At 37.2% G+C, this 22,026-nt stretch overlaps 1 long non-coding RNA gene across 1 annotated transcript in view; it reads left to right on the top strand.

Moving 5' to 3' along the window:
• LOC116584925 overlaps positions 1-21,768 on the top strand; it is a 39,587-nt gene extending 17,819 nt beyond the window's left edge. The window contains exons 2-3 of the long non-coding RNA XR_004283380.1: positions 591-668; positions 21,484-21,768. This is a non-coding gene — a long non-coding RNA (uncharacterized LOC116584925). The remainder of the gene's footprint in view (positions 1-590; positions 669-21,483) is intronic.
• Positions 21,769-22,026: the final 258 nt, after the last annotated feature.

Here is a 22,026-nt window from a genome sequence, read left to right as displayed (position 1 = left end):
CAAAGGTTTCCTTTCCATCATTGAAGCCTTATAATTGTTATTGAAGATATATTCACACATCATTTGAAGGGTAAGGAACTCTAGGCTTAAAGAGTTTTCATGCCTTGCCCAGTGCCTAAAGGGAGGAGCCTTGGTTGCTGAATCCATGTGCCCAATCTTCTACTGCATGAAGCAAAGCATTGTATGGCAAGTAACAGCGCCTAAGTTTATCTCATTGGCACTCAAGGCATCTTTCTTAGAAAGAAATTGTTGTCCTCTTTGGTATCAACCCAGAGACCCCTTATTTAATTAGATTCAATAAACAATGGCTGAATGAATGCCATTCAATTCATCAGACACTGCTGCACATGCTTTCTATCTATAAACCTGCTGAGTCCTCCCCAAAACCCTAAAATGAAGATATTGTTGCTTTCACTTTACAGATAAGTTAGCTGAGACATGGAGCCCAAACACAAAATTACACAGGTAGGAAATGCTGGAGGCGGAATAGATACTCAAGCATTCGGGTTCCCGAGCCCTTACTACTTATCACCATGTTATGACTGACTCTTGAAAGATCTTGAAGATGTTATATTTCTTTTACCATTCAGGTTGTAAATATAGGACCATGAAATGAGGAGGCCAGTGAAAGAACAGAAGAGAAATCCTGCAAAGCATCATGAGAGAAGGTAAGAAGGAAGAAAAGCATTTGAGGAGGAATTCTGGTTCTTCACTTCTCTGGCTGTGTGTGATCTCAATCAGGTTATTTGATTTCTCTGTGCCTGATTCTCCTTTGATATGACAAGGCATTGAGAGGGGTACTATTCCAAAGGATTTCTATAGTAGTCAGAATTGAAAGAGTTAATGTCCAGTGAGCATGGCACCTGACACCGCCCACACAGAAACCAGACATTCTTTAGATCCCTTCTGTAGTTATTGCTGTCTCTGACCACACAACTCTAGTGAGTGCAAAAATAAAATGTTCAAGGTAAAACAATATGTTCAGTGATATGGATCACCCACTACAAGGCTATGTGCTGTAACCATGGAGATGGTTTTGCATTTTATCTTTAGGAGATATAGTTTTCTAGAAGCCTTTCCATGAGGTCTATATTCTTGACTAGTGCTGACAGCAGCTCTCCCTTTGTTCTTTCAATTAAATTCAACACTTTAATTGAGTATCCCCCTCCTCTCTTTCCTCCCAACTCAAGCTCTTACTGTTTCTAACTCGGATTTTTTTCAGCCTCTTCATCCCTTGTTCCTGGGCCTATCACTAACCACCACTGCAAAATCCACATCAGCCTTCCACACTACTACCAGGGATATATTTATGACAAGCAAAATCCAACCAGATCAGATCCTTCCTTAAAGTTTTCCAGTAACTCCTCACAGTTCCCAGAGGAAGTTCACATGTCTGAATTTGCCACACAAAAACCTTCATGAACTATGTTTTGCTTTCCACTCTAGCCTCCTCTTGTACTGCTCTCCTTACTTAGACCATACTACATTATGTATTCTTCAGCCCCTGCCCTTACTTGTTGCTTCGCTTCTCCATGCTTTGCACACGGAGCTCCATCGTTAAAGATTTTTTATTTATTTATTTGACAGACAGAGAGATCACAAGTAGGCAGAGAGGCAGGCAGAGAGAGAGGGGGAAGCAGGCTCCCTGCTGAGCAGAGAGCCCAATATGGGGCTCAATCCCAGGGCCCTGAGACCATGACCTGAGCCAAAGGCAGAGGCTTAACCCGTTGAGTCACCCAGGTGCCCTGGAGCTCCATCCTCACATGATGCTCTTCCCTGACACACCCCCAACACTGCACCATGACCCTTAAACTCAAGTATCTTCTTATCCATCAAGACTCAGCACTGGGGACCCTAAGATTACTTTGTTGACCACCTCACCGACCCTGCTGAATTTAGTTTTCTAAACATGCCCGTATCCCCATGTGCTAACCTCAATTACTATACTTGGTACGTTAACCTGTGACATATTTGAGGACAGAAACTGTGGTTTTCATCTCTGATTCAAGTTCATGCTTGGCACATAGGAGCCACTAAATTCTCCTATGCTGAATAAATACACAAATGAATGAAATTTGTTTGAAACAGGTAATTCGCATGGGAATTCATAAAGAAACCAATATCACACTCCTCCAAAAAAGGTAGAAAGTATAGCATTGTATTTTTATGCTATTAAGCAAAATGGTAAACTTTTCTTGCTTATCAAAACATCTGTGAGCTTGCCTCTGCCACGTGTCAATGACTGCAGTGCTAGAAAGAATGCTAGTCTCATTTGCACACCCAATATAGGAGACTACAAGCAACCCCATCTCTATCAGACTGTTATAGCAGAAATGAACCAGGTGGAAAATTAATTTTTTTCCTATGAAATTTGAATGTCAATATATTTCATTAAAAATAATTAGAGTTGAAGCAATAAATTTATGAATTTATAAGTGTTAATAATTTTTATGCTCTTATGGACCTTTGATTTTTATTACCTTCCCCCATCCTCATGTTTGAAGTTCCACACAATGCAGGGACAGATATCATGCCAACAGTAGCATATGTGCTGCTAAATCCAACATATGGGGAGAGGTGAAAGAGGAACTTTAAAAATGATCAATTTATCATTTTTAGAATTTTTGAAGATATGAGTCCTGGCACCTCATTTTTCAAACCTTGCATAAAAATCATGCCTACAAAGCTATATCTGTACGTGTTAAGGGGATACATGAAGGATTAAGCATGGTGGGGTGAATTATCTGCTCAGGAGTTTAACTATTTTTGATTGTAATGTCTTGTCTGAAGGAGAACACATTAAAGCAAGGGAGGGGTAGATGGAGGACAGGCACCACTGGACGGCTGGATCTGAGCACCACAAAGCCAGTCCACACAAGACTTCCTCTATGTTCTCACCAGCTTCACTGCCCAAATTCAGCTGGGCTTTGGGGTGAGCTCCAAGTTCAGTCCCCTTCATGACTACATCCTCCCGGAAACTACTGACCTCACTTCAGGAGCCCTACTGCCACTGTCTTTGAAATCGGAGGCCTTGTTTGCTAATACACAAAATCTGTCAAGGATATTGCTACACATCATGTTAATTTAATTAAGGGTTTTTAATGAAGCAGAAAATTAATCAAAAGTTGTTAGAAGAATATGTCAAAATCAGTCTTTTCCAATGTCAACACACTGCTTCAGGAACCTTCCGCTGTACCTGGCAGCTTCCCTTATGAAAATACTAAAACATACTGAGTGGAACAGAAACAGAAACCTTCATGAGAAGACAAAAAGGAAGCTCATTTTTTTTGTTCATGAAAATGACAGTGTAAGGTCTGTTTCCTTTCCCTTCAGGCTAATAGTGAAGAGTAAATCAGGGCATTTTAAAGAACTGAAGGATATAGAAGGATTTCTAATAAATGTAAGTCATGTTAGTTACTGTCTTTTTCCTCCAGAGAGTCCTGTAGGGCACCCGGAGGGGAGGGACGCATTTTCTTTGTCCCATCATGGCCCTATTTATCAAATAGAACTACTTCAATTACGGTATTTGTTTGCCCCTTTTAATAAAGGGGGAACTGTTCCATCATTTACACAACCCCCGTTTCAAAGTTAAGAGCCATTTTTAAAATATTTTTTAGAATTAAGGTGCAACTTATATACAGTAAAATCTACCCTTTTACAGTTCTGTACATTTTGACAAACACATGCATGTAACCACCACTACAAGCGAGATATAAAACAGTTCTTTGCTGCCAAAATATTTCCCCGTGACCTTGTGCTGTCTAATTTAGCACCCGCCCATCACCTTCCGTAACCACAGATCTGCTTTCTGTCTCTCTATGATTTTGCTCTCTTAAAAAATATCATATAACAGGAACCATGCAATATATCGCCTTTCGAATTCTGTCACTGAGCTTAACACATTTAGGATATATTCATGTTGCATATGTCAGTAATACATTCCTATTTATTGCTTGGTATAGTTTCATTGGATGGTTGTGCTACAATTTGTTTATCCACTCTCCAGCTAAGAGATATTTGGATTATTTCTAGTTTGAGACAATTACAAATACAGAGACTATAAACTTTTGTGTACAGGTTTTTGTATGAACATAGTTTTTCACAACACTTGGGTAAACCCCTAAGAATGGGATCTCTGAACTGTCTATTACATGTAAGTTCAACTTTGTAAGAAACTGCTGAGCTATTTTCCCCAGTGGTTGTATTATTTTTCAATCTCACCATCAATGAATTCTCATCAGACTTGGCATTTTCAGTTTTCTTTTTTAAAATTTTATCCATTCTAATAGGTATATGTGGTATCTTACTGTGGTTTTAATTTTCATTTCCCTAATGACTAATGGTGTTGAGAAGCTTTTCATGTGGTTATTTTCTATCTTTTGTGGTGAAGTATCTGTTCAAATCTTTTGTCATTTCTTTATTGATTTGTTTTCTTGCCATTGACATATTTTTATTAAATATATTATTGTTTTAGTGTTCTCTAAGGAAATCTGAAAAGTACCTTTATGCAATATGATTTTGCAAATATTTACCCCAGTCTATATTTTAAGTCATATCTTAAAACTGTTTTAATGAAAGCAAAAGTTCTCAATTTTTATAAAAACTGATGTATTAGTGTTTTCTTATTTGGTCATACTTTGGGTGCCTTACCTAAGCAATTTCTGTTCAACCCAAGGCTCACAAATTTTCTCTTACATTTTCTTTCATAAGTTAAATAATTTAAATTTTATATTTTTTACATTTTAGTCTGAGATCCATTTTGAGTTAAATTTTGTATGTGGTGAGAAGCAGAGAGCAAGTTCATTGTTTTTATGTGTGTATATTCAGAGGATCCAGATCATTCACTCAAAAGATAAGCTTTTATTATTGAATTGCCTTTTCACCTGTGATGAAAATCAGCTGACCATATATGCATTGTTGTATTTCTGTAGCCTCTACTCTGTTCCACTAATCAATATCTCTATCATTTTACTAAAATCCATTTCTTCTGGACAATTGTAGCTTCATACTGCCCTTAAATCAGATAGTCTGAGTCTTCCAACTTCATTCCTTTTCAATATTAGTTTGGCTATTCTAGTTTCTTTGGATTTCCATATACATTTTAAAATCAGCTTATCAATTTCTAGTGTTCTCTGGTTTAAAACATCAAATGTTGCATGTAATTTGTTAGATGTGTACCTAAGTATTTCAAGGTTTGGGGTACTACATAGTTAAGTGAAACTAAACTTTAAATTTCTTTTTCCAATTACCCATCACTGGTGTACAGAAATGCAGCTGGCTTTGTATATTGACTTTCTAGCTTGTGATCTTGCTAAACTCATTTATTAGATCTCATTGGGGTTTTCTATGTAGATGATCATGTCATCTGCAAAAAGAGACTGTCTCACTCTTCCTATCCAATCTCTAGGTTTCATGTTTCTTTCTCTTGCCTTTTTACACTAAAACTCTCAGTAGCAGGTGGAATAGGAGCAGTGAGAGTACATATCCTTGTTTGTTCTTGATCACAGAGGAAAAGCCTTCAGTCTTTCAACACTATGTACATTATTATCTGCAAGCTTTTTGCAGATGTCCTAAGTCAGGTTAAGAAAGTTCCTTCTATTGCTAGTTTGCTGAAAGCAAACTGAAGAATGTATTAAATGATTTTTTTTTTTGCATTTCCTTAATGATTCTATGGGGTTTTTTGGTGATGGTTGTTCTTTATCTATGGATGTAAATTACACTGATTGATTTTTGAATACAGAACCAGCACTATATTCCAAGGATAAACCAAACTTGGTCATTATTTTCTACCCTTTCTATTTATTGAAGGATTCGCTTCATTGAAGTTTTGTTAATAATTATTGTATGTGTCTCTGTTCATGAGAGTTATTAGTTTTCTTTTCTTGTAATATTTACTGCCAGGTTTTGGTATCACGGTAATGATGGTCTCGTAAAATGGTTTAGGAAGTATTCCCTACTTTTAATTTTTTTGGAATACTTTATGTAGATTTTATATCATTTCTTAATCAAATGTTTAGTTATATATACTCAGGAAGCCATTGGGGCTTGAGTTTTTTTTTTTTTTCCTGAGAAAGGTTTAACAACAAATACAAACTGTTTACTAGATACAGAGATATTTGGATTATCAAATTCTTGTGTGAGTTTTGACAGTTTGTATCTTTCAAGGAATCTGATCATTCATTTATCAGATTTTCTGAGATAGTTAACAATAGTCCCTAATTATCCCTTTAATATCCATAGTATCTGTAGTAATGTCCCCACTCTCATTGTTGATATTAGCGACTTATACCTTCTTTTTCTCTTGACCACTTTAGCTAGACTTTATCAATCTTACTGATCATTTCAAAGAAAAACCTTTCAATTTCATTGGTTATTCTCATAAATTAATTTATTTATGCTTCTGCCTTTTTTTTTCTTTCTACTTATTTTGGGTTTAATTAACTCTTTATATTGTAGTATCATAATGTGGAAGTATGGGTCATTGATTTGAGACTTTTTTTTCTCATATAGGTGTTTAGTGATAGAAATTACCCTATAAGCCTTGCTTTATCTGCATTTCATCTAAATTTTGAAATGTTTGTGCTTATTTCCATTCAATATAAAATACTTTTAATTCTGCTTATGAGTTATTTAAAAGTGTGTTATTTGGTTTTGAAATATTTGATGATTTTCCAGATTTTTTGTTATTGATTTTTAAATTCCATGCAGTCAGAGAATATACCTCATATGACATTGGACATTTTAAAATTTATTCAGACTTCGTTTACCACCCATAATATTATTCTAGCACGGTAAATAGTCCATGTATATGTGAAAAGAATGCATAGTCTGTTTTTGCTGGGTATAATATTTTATAATCGCCAATGTGATCAAGTTGTTAATCTTGCTGATAAAGTCTTCTACATGCTTCCTATCAATTAGTAAGAGAAGGGTATTGAAATCTTCACTATATTTGTGAATTTGGTTATCTCTTCTTGCAGTTCTATCAGTTGTTGCTTCGTGCATTCCCTAGATCTGTCAATAGATGCACTATGTTTAGCATCGTTATGTCCTGATGAACTGATCTTTTTATGTTTATTAAACTAAACTTATCTCTGGTCATTCTATTTGCTTTGAAATCTACTTAATCAAGCATTAATATAAACACTCCAGCTTTCTTTTGATTAGTCTAGCAGGGTATATGTCCCTGGTTTCTATCTTTATTCATTTAACCTATTTGTATCTATATTTATGTTGTATATGTTGTAGGCAGTACTTAGTGGGCTCTCACCTTTTACCCAATCTCAAAACTTTCTCCTTTATTTGGGGTGTCTAGTTCATTTAAATTTAATGTGATTATTGATATTATTGTATTTAAATCTACAATCTTGATATCTGTTTTTTATTTGTCCCATCTACTCTTTGTTCTTTTCTCTTTCTCTGTATCCTACTGATTGCATATTTTTACAATTCCATTTTTCTTCTTGTTGGCATATGAGTAAGGTTTTTTTGTAGTACTTTGATATTTTTATAATACAAATTTAACTTAGCAAAATATGCCTTCCAAATAATATTGTTACTTCACATATAGTATTAGAACCCTACAATACTACACTTCCATTTCTCCTTCTGTTTTTTCTAATTTTATCAATGTATCACACATTTTCTTTTCCATTTGTTGTAAGCCCCATGACACATTGTAATGACTTTAGTTCAAATGGTCAATTATCTTTCAGAGTAATTTAAAATACAAGCAGAAAATATTTTATATTTGTTCACATATTTACCATTTCTATTGTTCTTCATTACATTTTATAGATCCAGATTTCCATTGATATTACTTTTCCTTCTGCCTAAAAGACTTTCTTAACTACTTCTTATAACAGAGGCACCTGGGTGGATCAGTTGGTTAAGTATCTGCCTTCAGCATAGATCACGATCTCCAGGTCCTGGGATTAAGCCCCACATCGGGCTCCCTGATCAGCAGGGAGTCTACTTTTCCCTCTCCCTCTGCCTCTGCCCCCCTTGTGTTCACTTATACTCTCTTTCTCAAATAAATAAATAAAATCTTTTAAAAAAAAAAAAAACTACTTCTTATAATAAAGGACAGCCACTGAGTCACCCAGGTGCCCCCTTTCTTTTTTAAGAGGTACTTTCAGAGGGTAAGAACTCTAGGTTAATAGTTTTTTCTTCCAGTACTTAAAAGATTGGTTCCGCTGCCTTCATACCTATAATGTTTCTGATGCAAAATCTGCTATCTTTTGCATAACATGTGTCTCTTTTTCCCCATATGTTGCTTTAAGGTTTTCTCTTTGTCACTGATTTTAAGCAACATGATTATAATGTGCATTGGTATGATATCATCTGATGTTCATTAAGATTCTTAGATCTATGAGTTTATATTTTTCATCATATTTAGAAATATTTTAGGTTTTAAAAACGTTCTTTTAGTTTCTCCTTTTTTTTCTCTTTCCTCTCCTTTGGGGACTCAAGTTTATATGTATTAGGCTACTTGAAATTTTCCCTCAGCTAACCAATTCTCTGTTAATTTTTTTCCAGCCTTTTTCCCCTCAGTGTTTCATTATAAACAGTTTCTATGGCTTTAAAGCTCACTAAACATTTATTCTATAGTTTCTAATCTTCTGTCAATTACATCCAGTGTATTTTTCACCTCAGAAATCACCTGTCATGTCTAGAAATTTTATTTGTGTCTTTTTCATATCTTCTATGTTGCTCCTTAACTTGTCCAGGATTTTTTCTACCTTCTTGAACATAAGGACATAGTTATAACTGTTTTAATGTCCTTACATACTAATATCATGACTCATATAATTTAGGGCTCAGTTTTAGTTTATTAATTATTTTATTCATTATGGTTTGTATTTCTTACTCCTTTACATGCCATGTGATTTTTTTACTGGATGCCAGACTTTGTTAATTTTGCATTTTTGGGTGATGGACACGCTATTATCTTTTTTTTTTTTTAAGTCTTGAGAGTTCTTTTGAGACACAGTCAAGTTACAATGAAATTCTTTGATCCTTTCAAGACTTGTTTTAAATTGTATTTAGCAATTCTAGAGAAGCCTAGGAGGCTGATTTTGCCACAGCTAATCCTCCTGTCCTGGAGCTGTCCAGTATTCTCGGTGCTGAGATGTTTCCTTATTCAGTCATAAAAGGCTTGTGGGATAGAACTTGAAGCCCAACCAGAGAACAGATTAAATTTACACAGACAGCAAGGCATTTATAGTAAAGTCCCTAAACCAAAGCAAGGATCTTTCTCCTGAGGTGACCCGAAGTGACCTGTCCTTGAGTTATGTTGCTGGAATGCACTCAAAATTCCAGCTGCTTCTGGAACTTCTAACAACACACTCCCTAGTAACCCTATCCCTGGTTTACTAGCTTCAGCATTTTGTGAGACTCGGCTCTACCAAGCTCAAGTTTCTAATTCTCAGTTTTTCCCTTCACTTTCCCACCTTCTTGTTGCCCATTCATGCTTCCACCTCCTCTCTTACAGACTCTGCAATACCAAAAGGCTCACATTTCTTCCCAAATGAAGTTTGATGGCTTCCTGGATAGAGACACAAAAAGTCCTGCTTCTCTCTCTCTCTCTCTCTCTCTCTCTGCAGGACAAAGAAGGGACAAAAACCAAGGAAATGTCCATTTATTATCCCAGGAACTAGAAGGTAGAAGTGTTTTCATTTCCACATAAGTCAACAAAAAAGGTAGTTTATGCATCTGATACATCTAGAATATATCAGATACATATTCCAAAGGGACAGTCTTCTCTGAGTAACCAAGAAAAAGTTAACCAACTTGCCCTAGATCATAGAAAGTACATGGAAAAGCTGGAATTGAACCCCTGAATACCTGTCTCCTCTCCAGTCCTATGTGGGCATCCATTCTTAGCTACTCTATACCACAATTCATGTAAAAACACACACCACAAACTTTTGAGACCCACAGATTCTGTTGTTTTATAATCCACCATTTTTTGATGCATATGAGCCAGTTTGGAGAACTTATATTCTGATATAAATGGTTGCTCTTATAAAATAATTTCTTTATTTACAAATATATTATTTATATATAAGCACCATCTGCAGACCCTGGGAATGTCATTTCACTAGATTCTCATCAAAATGCTATCAAGTTGTTATAGTTATTTTTATTCCCATTTTACATATGAGAAAACTGAGGCTTAGAGAAGATTAAGTAACATGCCAAAGATCACACAGTTCATAATTAATGGATCTAGGAAGGAAAAACAGATCAGAAAGACTGCAAAGATCCCAATCACTACATTAAACTGCCTCACACATGGAAATGTATGTTCAAACATCAAGAAAATCTTTCTGCAGATGACTTTACAGGAACATTCCTCTCATATAACAAAATTCACATTGACAGCAATCAGGATGATAACAGTCCCCTGCATTAGGATTACACTTTCCTGTTAACAAAGCGTTTTCTTTTTTTTTTTCTTTTTTCTTTTTAAAGATTTTATTTATTTATGTGACAGAGAGAGATCACAAGTAGGCAGAGAGGCAGGCAGAGAGAGAGAGAGAGAGAGGGAAGCAGGCTCCCCGCTGAGCAGAGAGCCCGATGCGGGACTCGATCCCAGGACCCTGAGATCATGACCCGAGCCGAAGGCAATGGCTTAACCCACTGAGCCACCCAGGCGCCCAACAAAGTATTTTCTAATAGTGTTTTGTTTCCTCACAGCTTAAAGCCCCGCTGGGCTCCTGAAATTTTCTAAGATCTGAATTGTCCTTTCAGAGAGAGGAACTGAATGTTATAACTTGAGTATTTTTTTAAGATTTATTTAATTGAGAAATGGGGGGAAAGTGGGAGAGGGAGAAAGGGAGAGAATCTCAATCAGACTTCCTGATCAGCAGGGAGCCCTAACATGGGACTTGATCTCACGACCCTGAGATCACGACCTAAGCCAAAATCAAGAGCCAGTTGCCTGACCAACTGAGTCACCGAGGTGCCTATTACAACTTGGTTCTTAAACCAAATGAGCCTGAAGAGTGTGTCCCAATGTAGGATTTTAGTGGCCCAGATAAATCTTTCTTTAAAAAAGAAAATAAAACTAATGGCATTAGCATTATTACAGTAAATAGCAAATTGAGGTTTTCATTCTGCTTGGTCCTTATTTTTCTTTAAGATGGTGAGAAATGTAATTTAAGTTGCTCACTTTCACACATCTTAATTGACAGACCACTTCCTTATGTTTTGTTCCCAAGAATTAATGTTTGTATTTAATATCATACTGTCATTATCTTGTTTCCTCTACACTGAAAGGAGTTGTCTGTTATTTGCAGGTGTGGAGGGCCAGCTGGAAACACAATTCCCTTCTCTCCTTCCCTCCTCCCACTGATCACTGGTTATTACACATAATTACATGGAAGCATGTATTAGACTTTATTATAATGCATAACAGTGTGTTTTAAGTAAATTAGGAATTTGCATATCAATTCAGGAAAAAAACTAAAATGTCATTCAGGACCTTTTATTTACATCCGGAGGATTCCTAGATTTTAGGGAATTGCTTCTTTTTCTCAGGTCAGAGTCTAAAATTTGAAAACATAATGAAACCAGAGGGAAGGGGGAGGGGCCTACATCCTGTGCTGGGTTTTCTTCCTCTCTCTCCTCCTCCCTGTCTTAGTAACCAGCTAGGCAAATGGTTCCTTAGTAACCAGGCAAGTCAGGTGTTGGCTACCTAGGGCTAGGGCACATAGCATTTACCTTCTCAGGTTTCAGCCCTCTAGAGCCAGCAAGTAGGTAGCTGGTGGTTTTAGTACTTCTAAACAGCCAAAAGAAATCAGGACCCTCCAAAGCAGACACAGCCACGTTCCCTGGAGTGTCGAGAGATAACAGGTCACAATGAGCCCTACAATTACTCTATCCTGGCCCTGCCTGTCACTTTTTGTACTCTACCCCTTATATTCCTGAAGTCTGGAGGGAGTTGGCCCCGGTAAAGAACTGCTCAGGGACTTCTAAGCCATGGACAAGGGCACTGGAGGGGGTCAACTCCAAGCAAAGAGGGGGGAAGGAATCCTGTTTCTTCCCAAATTGTTCAGCCTTGACTGCGTAGGTGCTAAATCATTCCTGATAGAAATATATGTCCCTCAGCTCGTTAAGATAATTTGTAAAAGTATATTTTTGCCTTTGGAGAGTACTGGAGGCTATCAGAGGGTGTCATTTTCCACACTAAAGTTCCTCACAGATTTCATTAGGCAAAGGCTTTGTTTCTGCTCCATTGTACTGTGTGTTCATTTATGGATTCAGAAATTCAAAGGCCAGAAAAGCTTTCTTTGATTTGGACTTTTTTTTTTTTAATCTACATAATCTTTTTGCAAGTAAGATTTAAACTTTTTGATTTTCATGCTGGCAAATACCAGTTAAAATATATGAGCTGGGAAAGAAAAAATGGAGAATAAAATAATTATGGGAGAACAACGGAGCTGTGGTTGGATTTTTTTTTTCAATTACATTGTTTTAATACCAATAATAAATGCTTATTTCCTTGAACTTAAAAAATATCACCTAATAGCCAAATGCTTTTATAATGGAAGCATACAGCTAAGATGGTGTTAGTTGCAATGTCAATGATTTCTACTGCATAACCAGAATAGAAACCACTATTAGGTTGAATCACTGTCCATTGCCAGTATTCAAACCCTTTGACCTACAAAAACAGCAGCTTCATGGGTTCAACCTAAACCATCTTACTGGTCAATAATATTTTTGCTTCAACAACACAGAAAGATAGTTTTATTCTTTTTTTTTTTTTTTTTTGACAGAGATAGAGATCACAAGTAGGCAGAAAGGCAGGCAGAAAGAGAGGGGGAAGCAGGCTCCCCGCTGAGCAGAGAGCCTGATGCGGAGCTCGACCCCAGGACCCTGAGACCATGAGCTGAGCCTAAGGTAGAGGCTTAACCCACTGAGCCACCCAGGTGCCCTGTTTTACTCATTTTGTTTATTTGTTTGTACCTTTACTTTATTCCACTTAAGGTCTGAGAGGGGTAATGGCATTATATAATGTTGTTCCCCCCAAGGATTAAAAATTATAGGAGTAAGGGGTGTCTGCTTGGCTCAGCTGGTTAGGCATCCAACTTTTATTCTCAGCTTAGGTCTTGATGTCAGGGTTGTGAGATCAAGCCCCACGTTGGACTTTATGCTGGCTCTGGAGTCTACTTAAAAAAATATATATAAGAGTTAGGAAGAAAATGCAAGTAATCTTCTTTTGCAATTGTTGCTTTGGTTGGTTTTTTTAACATTAGTTCTCTTTAGAATCATGATGGCCTTCAGAATCATTCCATCTGTCAAAAACACATTAGGACACTAGAAAGAGATAGGTGTACAGTGTCTCAGGGAGACTGTGGAGCACCAACCAGCACGAAGCTATCCCCCCCTGGAGGAGTTTTACCTGTTGCTGCATGACAGCTGCCCTAAGACAAAAAACCTCAGTCAACTAAAACTGAGTAGGAGACAGACGACGACAAAAAGAATGCAATTATCTATATTATTATTCCCCAAGAAGATCAGCGTTAATGTGCCCAAGCATCCCAACATGCCATGGACTCAGTCACATCATCATATATTTCAGGACACAAAATCCACTTCTGCCAGGGTCATTGGCTGATGATGATGGGGAAAACGCAACAGCAACAGAAACAAACCAAATACACCAAAAAGAAAGGGCTATTCTTTGGGATGAAAGGTTGACTTCTATTTTGAAAGAGAAGAATAATGATATCCTTCAATCTGTCATCATTTTAACTCCCACATGAGGTTCAGTTCTACTAAGAGCAAGGAACATGAAGATTGAAAAAATATTGATCAAGCCACTCTCTGTTAATGTGGTCATATATGTACATCTTTTATTTCTATAGAAACAGATCTTAAAATTATGTATCATGTAATGATATATGTGTGTATATAAACATACATTACCTACCTTTGTTGTAAAACCTTGGAAACTTGGAACCAGATAAGGGAAAAAGAATGGAAGGACTTCCTTGAGGGGCTATAATACAAACTCCTTGTTTTGAGTGAGATGCTGACGCCACACATCATAGGAAGCTGGAACTAGAATCTAGTACTCCAGTATTCATTCCACTGCAGCACACCACATTGCCTACACACACACAAAAAAAAAAAAAAAAAAAAAAAAAAAAAAATCAACCAAACTTAAACCAAACCAAATTCTCCCTCTTTAGGAAAAAAATTATTCAAATCAAGCAGAAGAAAGTGTTGTGACAGACACTGTAAACTACCTTCTGATATCCATTCTTCCCATCTTCCTTAGTAACAGAAAATTAAGTTTTCAGCCAGGTACAGTGTCACAAAATATTTCTAAGGCTCCCTTTCAGCTGCCTGTCCATTATGTGACTTATCTCTGGCCAGTGGACTATCAAGAGGAAGTAGGGTTCTAGAAAGTTTCCATAAAAGGGAGGATGTATACCTTTCATCTTCCTTTCCTCCTTCCTGTTGCCAGGAATGCTAATATATTGGCTGAAACCCTGATGGCCATTTTGGACCAAGACACAGTCTGCTTTGACTGGCAGAGCAACAAGATAGAAGGAACCTTGGGTCCTGGTAACCAGGCAGCCCTAATAATCAGCTAGGGATGTAGCCCTACTGACATTTAATCATACTGTAATTGAGAGAGAAATTTCTTTCCCACTTAAGCCCCTGTTATTTAGTGTCTTTCTGTTGTATGCAGCAAAGCCTAATCCTACCTACTTTGTATATAAAAAGTATATACCTAAAAGACCTTAGAAAATTTTAATTAATATGAATTAGTAATGGAAAAAGATTGATTTAACCTGTGATTTTTTTAAACTAACAGGATTGAAACATTAATCAAATTTTATATTATGCTTCCATTCCCAACCCTACCTCCTGGGTATATTAAATGTCTAAAGTCCAACAAGGTACCAATATCTAGGACAAGCTCTTTGATGGGAGGCAGAGAGGCAAAAGTTCATTATTTTATTTTTTGTATATTTATTTAAAATCATTACAATTCCCGTTATGTAATTTGGTTATTTATTTGTCAGATGTATGGAGGCAGAAGTAAAACAGATGTTTCAAATAATTTGAAGATTTAGGTAGTGTGTGTGTGTGTGTGTGTGTGTGTGTGTGTGGGTGAATAAATTGGCCTTATTCTCAAGATCCATTCCATATAGGAACCTAAGAAAAAATGTTTACACAGCATTTTTCAAAGAATACTGTTCAAGGGAAAGCAAACATCATATAATACTCATCTTTATCTGATTTTGCCACTCACTCCTAATTTTCATGATTGTCTAATCTATTCCTTCTTATTTTTATGATAAAAGTTCTGTTCTAAATATTTAGCTTGGAAACTAATGTCTCACAGAACAGGAATTTTTAAAAAGCTAATAACAATATAAGTAATAATGATTTTAATTTTCCAATGTGCTTCCATACAAAAAGCTCAAAGTGTCTTATAAATTATATATACAGGGATCACTTTAACCTCCTACTAAAAGGCCACTACTCTGAAAAGAAAATTCTCGGTCATGTTGTACAGCAAGAAATAAGTCTGCTGTGTCCATGTGCAATTGTAGGGGGAGTTTTAGGGAAGCAAAGTGTAATTCCCTACTCAGTTTCACTAAAAGCTTTGAACAATCCTTTAAAAAATCGTCAAGGGAGCTTTTAATCATCAGAAGCAGTCAACTCTTTGTTTTGGGTCTTATCCAATCAAAGTGGAAACCTCAGCCATAAAATAGCATGCCAAATCATCAGGGGTTATGAAGTCAGTTCGACTTCATTAGCAATCATCTTCTTGCCAATGCCTATGTCAAGTAAGGAAAACAGAAAAGATCAGAAGGCAGACAAAAATGTTCCTTGAAGCTGAAAGAACTCAACTGTGGAAGAAGTACAACTAGCAAAGGTTGCCTGCTTTTGCTCCTTATTTTCAGTTCTGTCCATAACCAAGGTCTGAGCACCTGATCTCACCTGCAACCACCTGCCAGAGAGGAGGACAGCAGAGGACAGTCTTCTTACCTCACTACCACTTGTGAACTTTTGTCACTTTTATAGACCATGACCCTGCTATTATTGTCACCTCTGTGAAGCCTACTGGTTCTAGTTACAATGGATGATCCTTCCCTTCTCTGAGCTGTCTCAGCTCATTTTTCTTGCTGCTAACAGAGCATGAGTCAATCCTAAAAGAGATATTTTGGAATCTTTCTCCTCTACGAAAGGATTTGCTTTTTATGTACAGTGATAGTAACTTAGCATATTTCAATCTCTAGTAAAAGGCCTGGACAAAGTAGGTGTTGAGTGTTTTATTAATGACTAATATCCTAGTCCATTGTCAACTCTGGCCTAGATGATTACAAGAACCTTCTAACTGATCTTCCTGTTACCATCGTTGCCTTCCACTCATTGGTTTTGAGTTTAGCAGCCAGAGAGACCTTCTAAAGCTGAATATTATTCTACCAATACTTCCCTCCTCCATCTCTTTCTTTCATCCACCATCATGCAGGACCACCATCACTCAGGACCTGGGTGGAAAGAGGTGTTAGGCACAGACTGTGCAAGTGTTTACATCTCATGCTAAAACATTTGGAATTTATCTAATGAACAGGGAGATAACTAAAAGCATGGTCAGATTTGTAGTTTAGAGAAATTGCTCTGATTAATCTGTGAGCAATTTCTTTCCAAGGAAAGGAGAACTAGAGTGTAAGAGGTAGTTCACAGACAACCGCACTGCTTGAAGACAAACATGATGAGCATCTGAACTAGGTCTATGGCAAAAGGAGTAGAAAGATAAGTATGGATTCAGGAATTATAAATAAGGAGGGTTCTATAACACCAAGGAAACTTTTTTAAGGGTTATCCAGATAATTATTTAAGAGATGAATGTGGGTTTGCAGAAAAGATAATAATTTTGGCTTGGGACAAATTGAGTTTGAGGTATTGGGAGATATCCAGGTAAAAATGTTAAGTGGATAATTATAGACTTAGACCTGAAACTCACAAAAGAAAGTTAGGCTGGAGATGCAGATTGGGAACCCCCTAGTGGCTAGAGGGTTCATCCAAAGATGACTTCATTGATGGTCCTACATAAAATGAAAACACCAGGGATAATGATTCAGGAATTGATCAGAACATTCTCCAAAGCAGAGAAATCTAAAATAAACAGCATCCTAACAGTTAAGAAAAATAGCATATCTCAGTAAACAACAGACACTGACTTAGTTTCATATGAATTACGAAAACAGAAGTCAGAACCAAAGCTGATTAAATCCTGCTCATTGTCCAGAATTACTACCACTTGGTCTCATCTTAAGGTGCCCAAAAGAAGGCACTTTGACTCTGGAGATTCAAATATAAAATGCGGGAATTCACTAAAATGTATTACATACTAATATGCTAATGTGTTCTAGATAGGTGTTTGGCATCTACTACACTATAAGAGGGATAAGTTAGCTTGTATATTATGTTCCTGTTGCTTAAATGTATCCCCGTACAAGTTTTACATCTTAGCATCCATCTAAGTCTAACAGTGAGGGTTAGCTGTTTATGGTATATGGTAGTACTATGACTGAGTTCAACTACCTAACTGAAATAGCATAGAAGAGGAAACTTAAGACTGCACTAGGTGAAATCACAGTAAGAACTTACTATGAATCAGGCACTCTTCATTCACTCATTTGTCCCTTAAACTACCACAGGGGATATTAACATCATCCCAAGTTTACACCCTCCCCCAAAACTAAAGCACAGAGAAGTTAGTCACTGTCAAGGTCACAGAGCTTAAAACTGATAAACTGGAGCTTGAAACATAGGCTATCTGGCCCTAGAACCTGTTCTATGAATCACTCCGACTCCATACCTTCTCCTCTCTAAAATTTCTCAAGGCCTTCTTCCTTTGGGAGGGACTGAAAAGTTCAATCATTCCTTCCATCAATAGAAAGTAGGAGCTAAAAAATCAAATGCTGACTTTATAGATTAATAAATAGTGCATGGACATTCTATTATATCATCTATTGCTCCAAAATCCCACTGCACTGACATTTTGCTGCTCCCTGCTAAGCCAGACCATCAGCCCTTTTCTGACTTCTTTGTGGAGCCCATTCCATTCTAAACATAGTGGTTCATCAATTCAACACTGCCCTCATCCCTCAAACTTGCACTGAATGAATAAATTCAGAGTTCATAGTCTCTGTTCCCTGCAGGAGAAACACTCAGGAGGCCTTCATGGGTGGATGACTTTGGCAGTTGCACAGGGGCCTATGCCTGAAGAGCCCCATGTTTGGTTTAATGCTTTGCTGTCACTGTGTTGAAATTCTTAGTAATTTTTGAACAAGGTGCCTGCATTTTCATTTTGCACTGGGCCCTACAAATTATACTGCCAGTACTGAGGTCAAATAAATTCATTCTAATGTCAAACCAGCCTTCCCTTGATTTATTTGTAAAATGATTTCTTTAATCACAATTGGGGGGAAATACGTTAAGGGAAAAAAAGAGGAGAGCTGTGGGCACGTATAGTCAGAGGAGTTAGGGAAGCCTTCTTAAGAACGTCAGATTCCCTCTGGGTTCTGAAGGATGAGTGGATACAGATACTAATGACATCTAGGAGCTGGGAAGAGCACATCCCAGGGCAGAGCTCTGAGCACAAAGCACAGAGTGGCCTCCTGGGAATAAACAAAGGGCATTTAACACAGTGAAGAGTGGAAGAAGGTGAGGCTGCAGTGGAAGATGGGCAGGATGATGAAGGAACTGTGCACCATGTTAAGAGTTTTGATCTTCATCCCTCCAAGCAATGGGAGCCCACTGTACCATTTAAGTCAGGAGAGTGATAAGATTTGATTTTTATTTTACAAGGTCACACAGGGCCCTCATGTCTTTAAACCTCAAGTTACCCCTTGTCCTGCGCTGATATTTACCAGAGCAGCAATTCCATTTTTCATAGTTCTCCAGCTCCAAATTCTACCTTCTTCCACTAGGTTGATGACTTCATCCACTGTTTCTAAGGAAGCCGAAGAGTTCCAACTTCATTATTCCTTCATCTCCTCTGCTCCTATCCCCACATGATCCTCAAAACTTTAAAATGGTTCTGTTTACTCGGGCTTACCTCCTCCCCTCTTGTCTTGGAAGAAGGCATATTCTTCATGTCCTCCCAGGCTAATCCTTCCAACTGTAGTCTCAGTCCCATGCTCTCTCATTTCCCACTGGCCTCACATTCCATCCAGTAGAACAGGGAGGTTCGAGCCTCTTCTTTTTCTAGAATCTTAGATCTCACACTATGCAACAGCTCTCTCCCTCAGCCTGTAGCTACAGCTCTAGGCTTCAGAGGAAGGTGGCGAAGGCAGAACACCTTTCTCTTGAACTACCAGCCCCTCTTTTTCTCTTCCCTTACTGACCAATTCCTTAAAATAGTAGAGTCTCACCATATGGTTTGGATTTGCATCTTTCTCTTTCTTTTGCATATAGCCTCCAAGGCTCTTCTCTCCAAATGTGTGACTAGTTTTTTGGAACCAAGTAAAGTCATCTTAAAATGACACCTTAGTTTGAAATTACTGCTTTGCTGATCAAGATCTCTTGGGATCTTTAACCTGAGAGCCCACACATTTCCTTTTCCTTCCAGCTGTGAGTGATGTGTGACTAGACAATGCATACCTTCCATGTGATCATACCCTCACAAGTGAACAGGAATGGGTAAAGGGTACACTTTACACTTTTTATCTCATCCACAGAAACAGTATTGTGATTCTTTGCCTATTTTCAAATTTATTCTTCTGGACAGTTACATTTTTCGCTGATGAAGTTACATTCTTATTTCCGCTTAAAAAAAATGGAAGGTTAAACTGCTGCTATCATTTCTAGTGCCAGGAACATTAGCAAAAATCTAAATACATTTGTTTAAAAGAAATAAGAAATTCATAGATGTACATTTGAATAAAAAATATTTTTATGACTGAAAATCTAACTAGAAACAAAAGCACTGTCCTATCAGATAGTCCTCATTTTAGGTAACAATGGTTTTCCCAGCATGCCTCAGGGCATTATTACAGGCTCTAGCACTGCTTGGTCTCATCAAAGCAGTGAGTGGGACCAGGGTCGGCCAGTTTGTGTACAAAGGTTGCCCTAACAGCCCAATGAGGGGGGACCAAATGGAAGAGTATTGAGATTTCAATGCCTATTCAACCTTTTGCTTTTTGAAAATTCTAAAGGCCTAAAACTAGGCAAAGAGAGGATCTAATAACCTTGCCTCATAATTAGGGTAATCTTTAACAGAGCATTGTATCTGACTTCAATAACTACATAGCAATTAGATGATTATTGGTGCCCAGTAAAAATATACTATTAGGCATTAAGGGAAAAAATACAGAGGAACAATAATCACACTGTATTTTACATTGAGCTGTAACCTGAAGCATAATAATTATCATGTGCTATAATCTCCAGAATATAAATAACAGCGTAAAGACCATTTGAGAGAGGGAGGAAAAAAGGGGAAAAAAAAAACCTCAATCTGGACCAACTAAGAAGCATATATCAGCTTTAAAAAAGCATGGACAACTGGGGAAAAGGAAACAGTAAAAATCATAATGACATACACAATGTGATTCCTACCACCAAGTCCATGGACTCTATCTCTTGAGTGCATCCCTGCTGCCACTGCCCTAGCTCAAGCCAGAAACGTGTTTTGCTTGGGCTGGTGCATATGGATTCTCCTAATGACTTTTGCCGTCTTTTCTCCACTTGGCAAATTCTTAGAGGCCCTAATTAGTGACTCTAGTCAAAGGTATTTTTTTTAAGCCTCAGCTCTCCCACTTTCTTACCATTAAGGCATTAGAGACCTCTCATTTTCTATTCTCCTATAGCACCATAAGACTTTAATGATACAATCGAATGACATGAATTCTGGTTTTATTAAATGCTTAATATGAGCTATGCAAATACTAGCCACAGATAAATTAGATATAATGATTTCCATTATACAGATTTAGGAGACTGAGAATCACAATTGTAAATGAACTTATTCAGCCAGCAGGTAGAATTAGAGTTCAAATTCAGACTGATATGACCCAAACCTATTATCCTTTTTCCACACAATATGCTACCCAATTGCAAAACTCCTACTCTACATTAAAGACAGGTGCTTATGCAGCTGTTTCTCTCTCTACACTATGATTTTCATCTCATTTCTTTTTTTTTTTCACCTCACTTCTTTTTTAATCAGAGCAATTTGCACAAGGCCCAGCACACTGCATGCACTCAATAAGTGTATGTGATCTTTCAAAACCACACTCTAAATGAACGCTGTTAAACAGAAACACAATGTGAGCCACATGGACAATTTTAAATTTTCTACTAGCCATCTAAAGAAAGACACAAAGAAACAGGCAAATTCAATTTTGGTGTTCTATTTACCCAATGTATCTGCAATGTTATCATTTTAACATGTCATCAATATAAAAAATGTTAATGAAATATTTTGTCTTCTTTTTTCAGACTAAGTCTTCAAAATCCAGTGTATCCTTTATACTTACAAGACATCTTAATACAAAATGGCCACATTTCAAGTGTTGCTAGCCACTGTGGTTAGTGGCTGTTGTATTGGATGGTGAAGGTTGAATGAATATAGACTGTAAACATAAACTGAAGGGGATACTATCTCCTCTGCTCTGTGGAAGCCAACTTGAACGATCTAAGTAGACAACACATGCTCTCAATCTTAGCTGAGTCCCACTCCTACATTCAGACAATAGCTCTACTCTCTACCCTAGGTCATTGGGGCCTTTTGCAATCCTTTTAGATTCATGCTTATTTTAGCTCTTCACTGCCTTAGACAAAGTCCACATGAAATATGAACAAAGCTATTGAACAAAGTTCTTTTTTTTTTTTCTAATACAAAGTAACATTACTGGGTTTAACTATAGCATTCATGAAACATCCACAACCTGCCAGACACTTAGTGGATAGGAGAGAATTAAGCACACACCTACAACCCGTAGTACTTAAGTTGAGCCTTTCTTAAGGCATTTTTCAAGTTTT

The sequence above is a fragment of the Mustela erminea genome, chromosome 2, assembly GCF_009829155.1.
Source record: "Mustela erminea isolate mMusErm1 chromosome 2, mMusErm1.Pri, whole genome shotgun sequence".
Classification (NCBI taxonomy): domain Eukaryota; kingdom Metazoa; phylum Chordata; class Mammalia; order Carnivora; family Mustelidae; genus Mustela; species Mustela erminea.
Note: the sequence above shows the minus strand (reverse complement) of the source record. Positions and strands in the feature narration are given on the sequence as shown.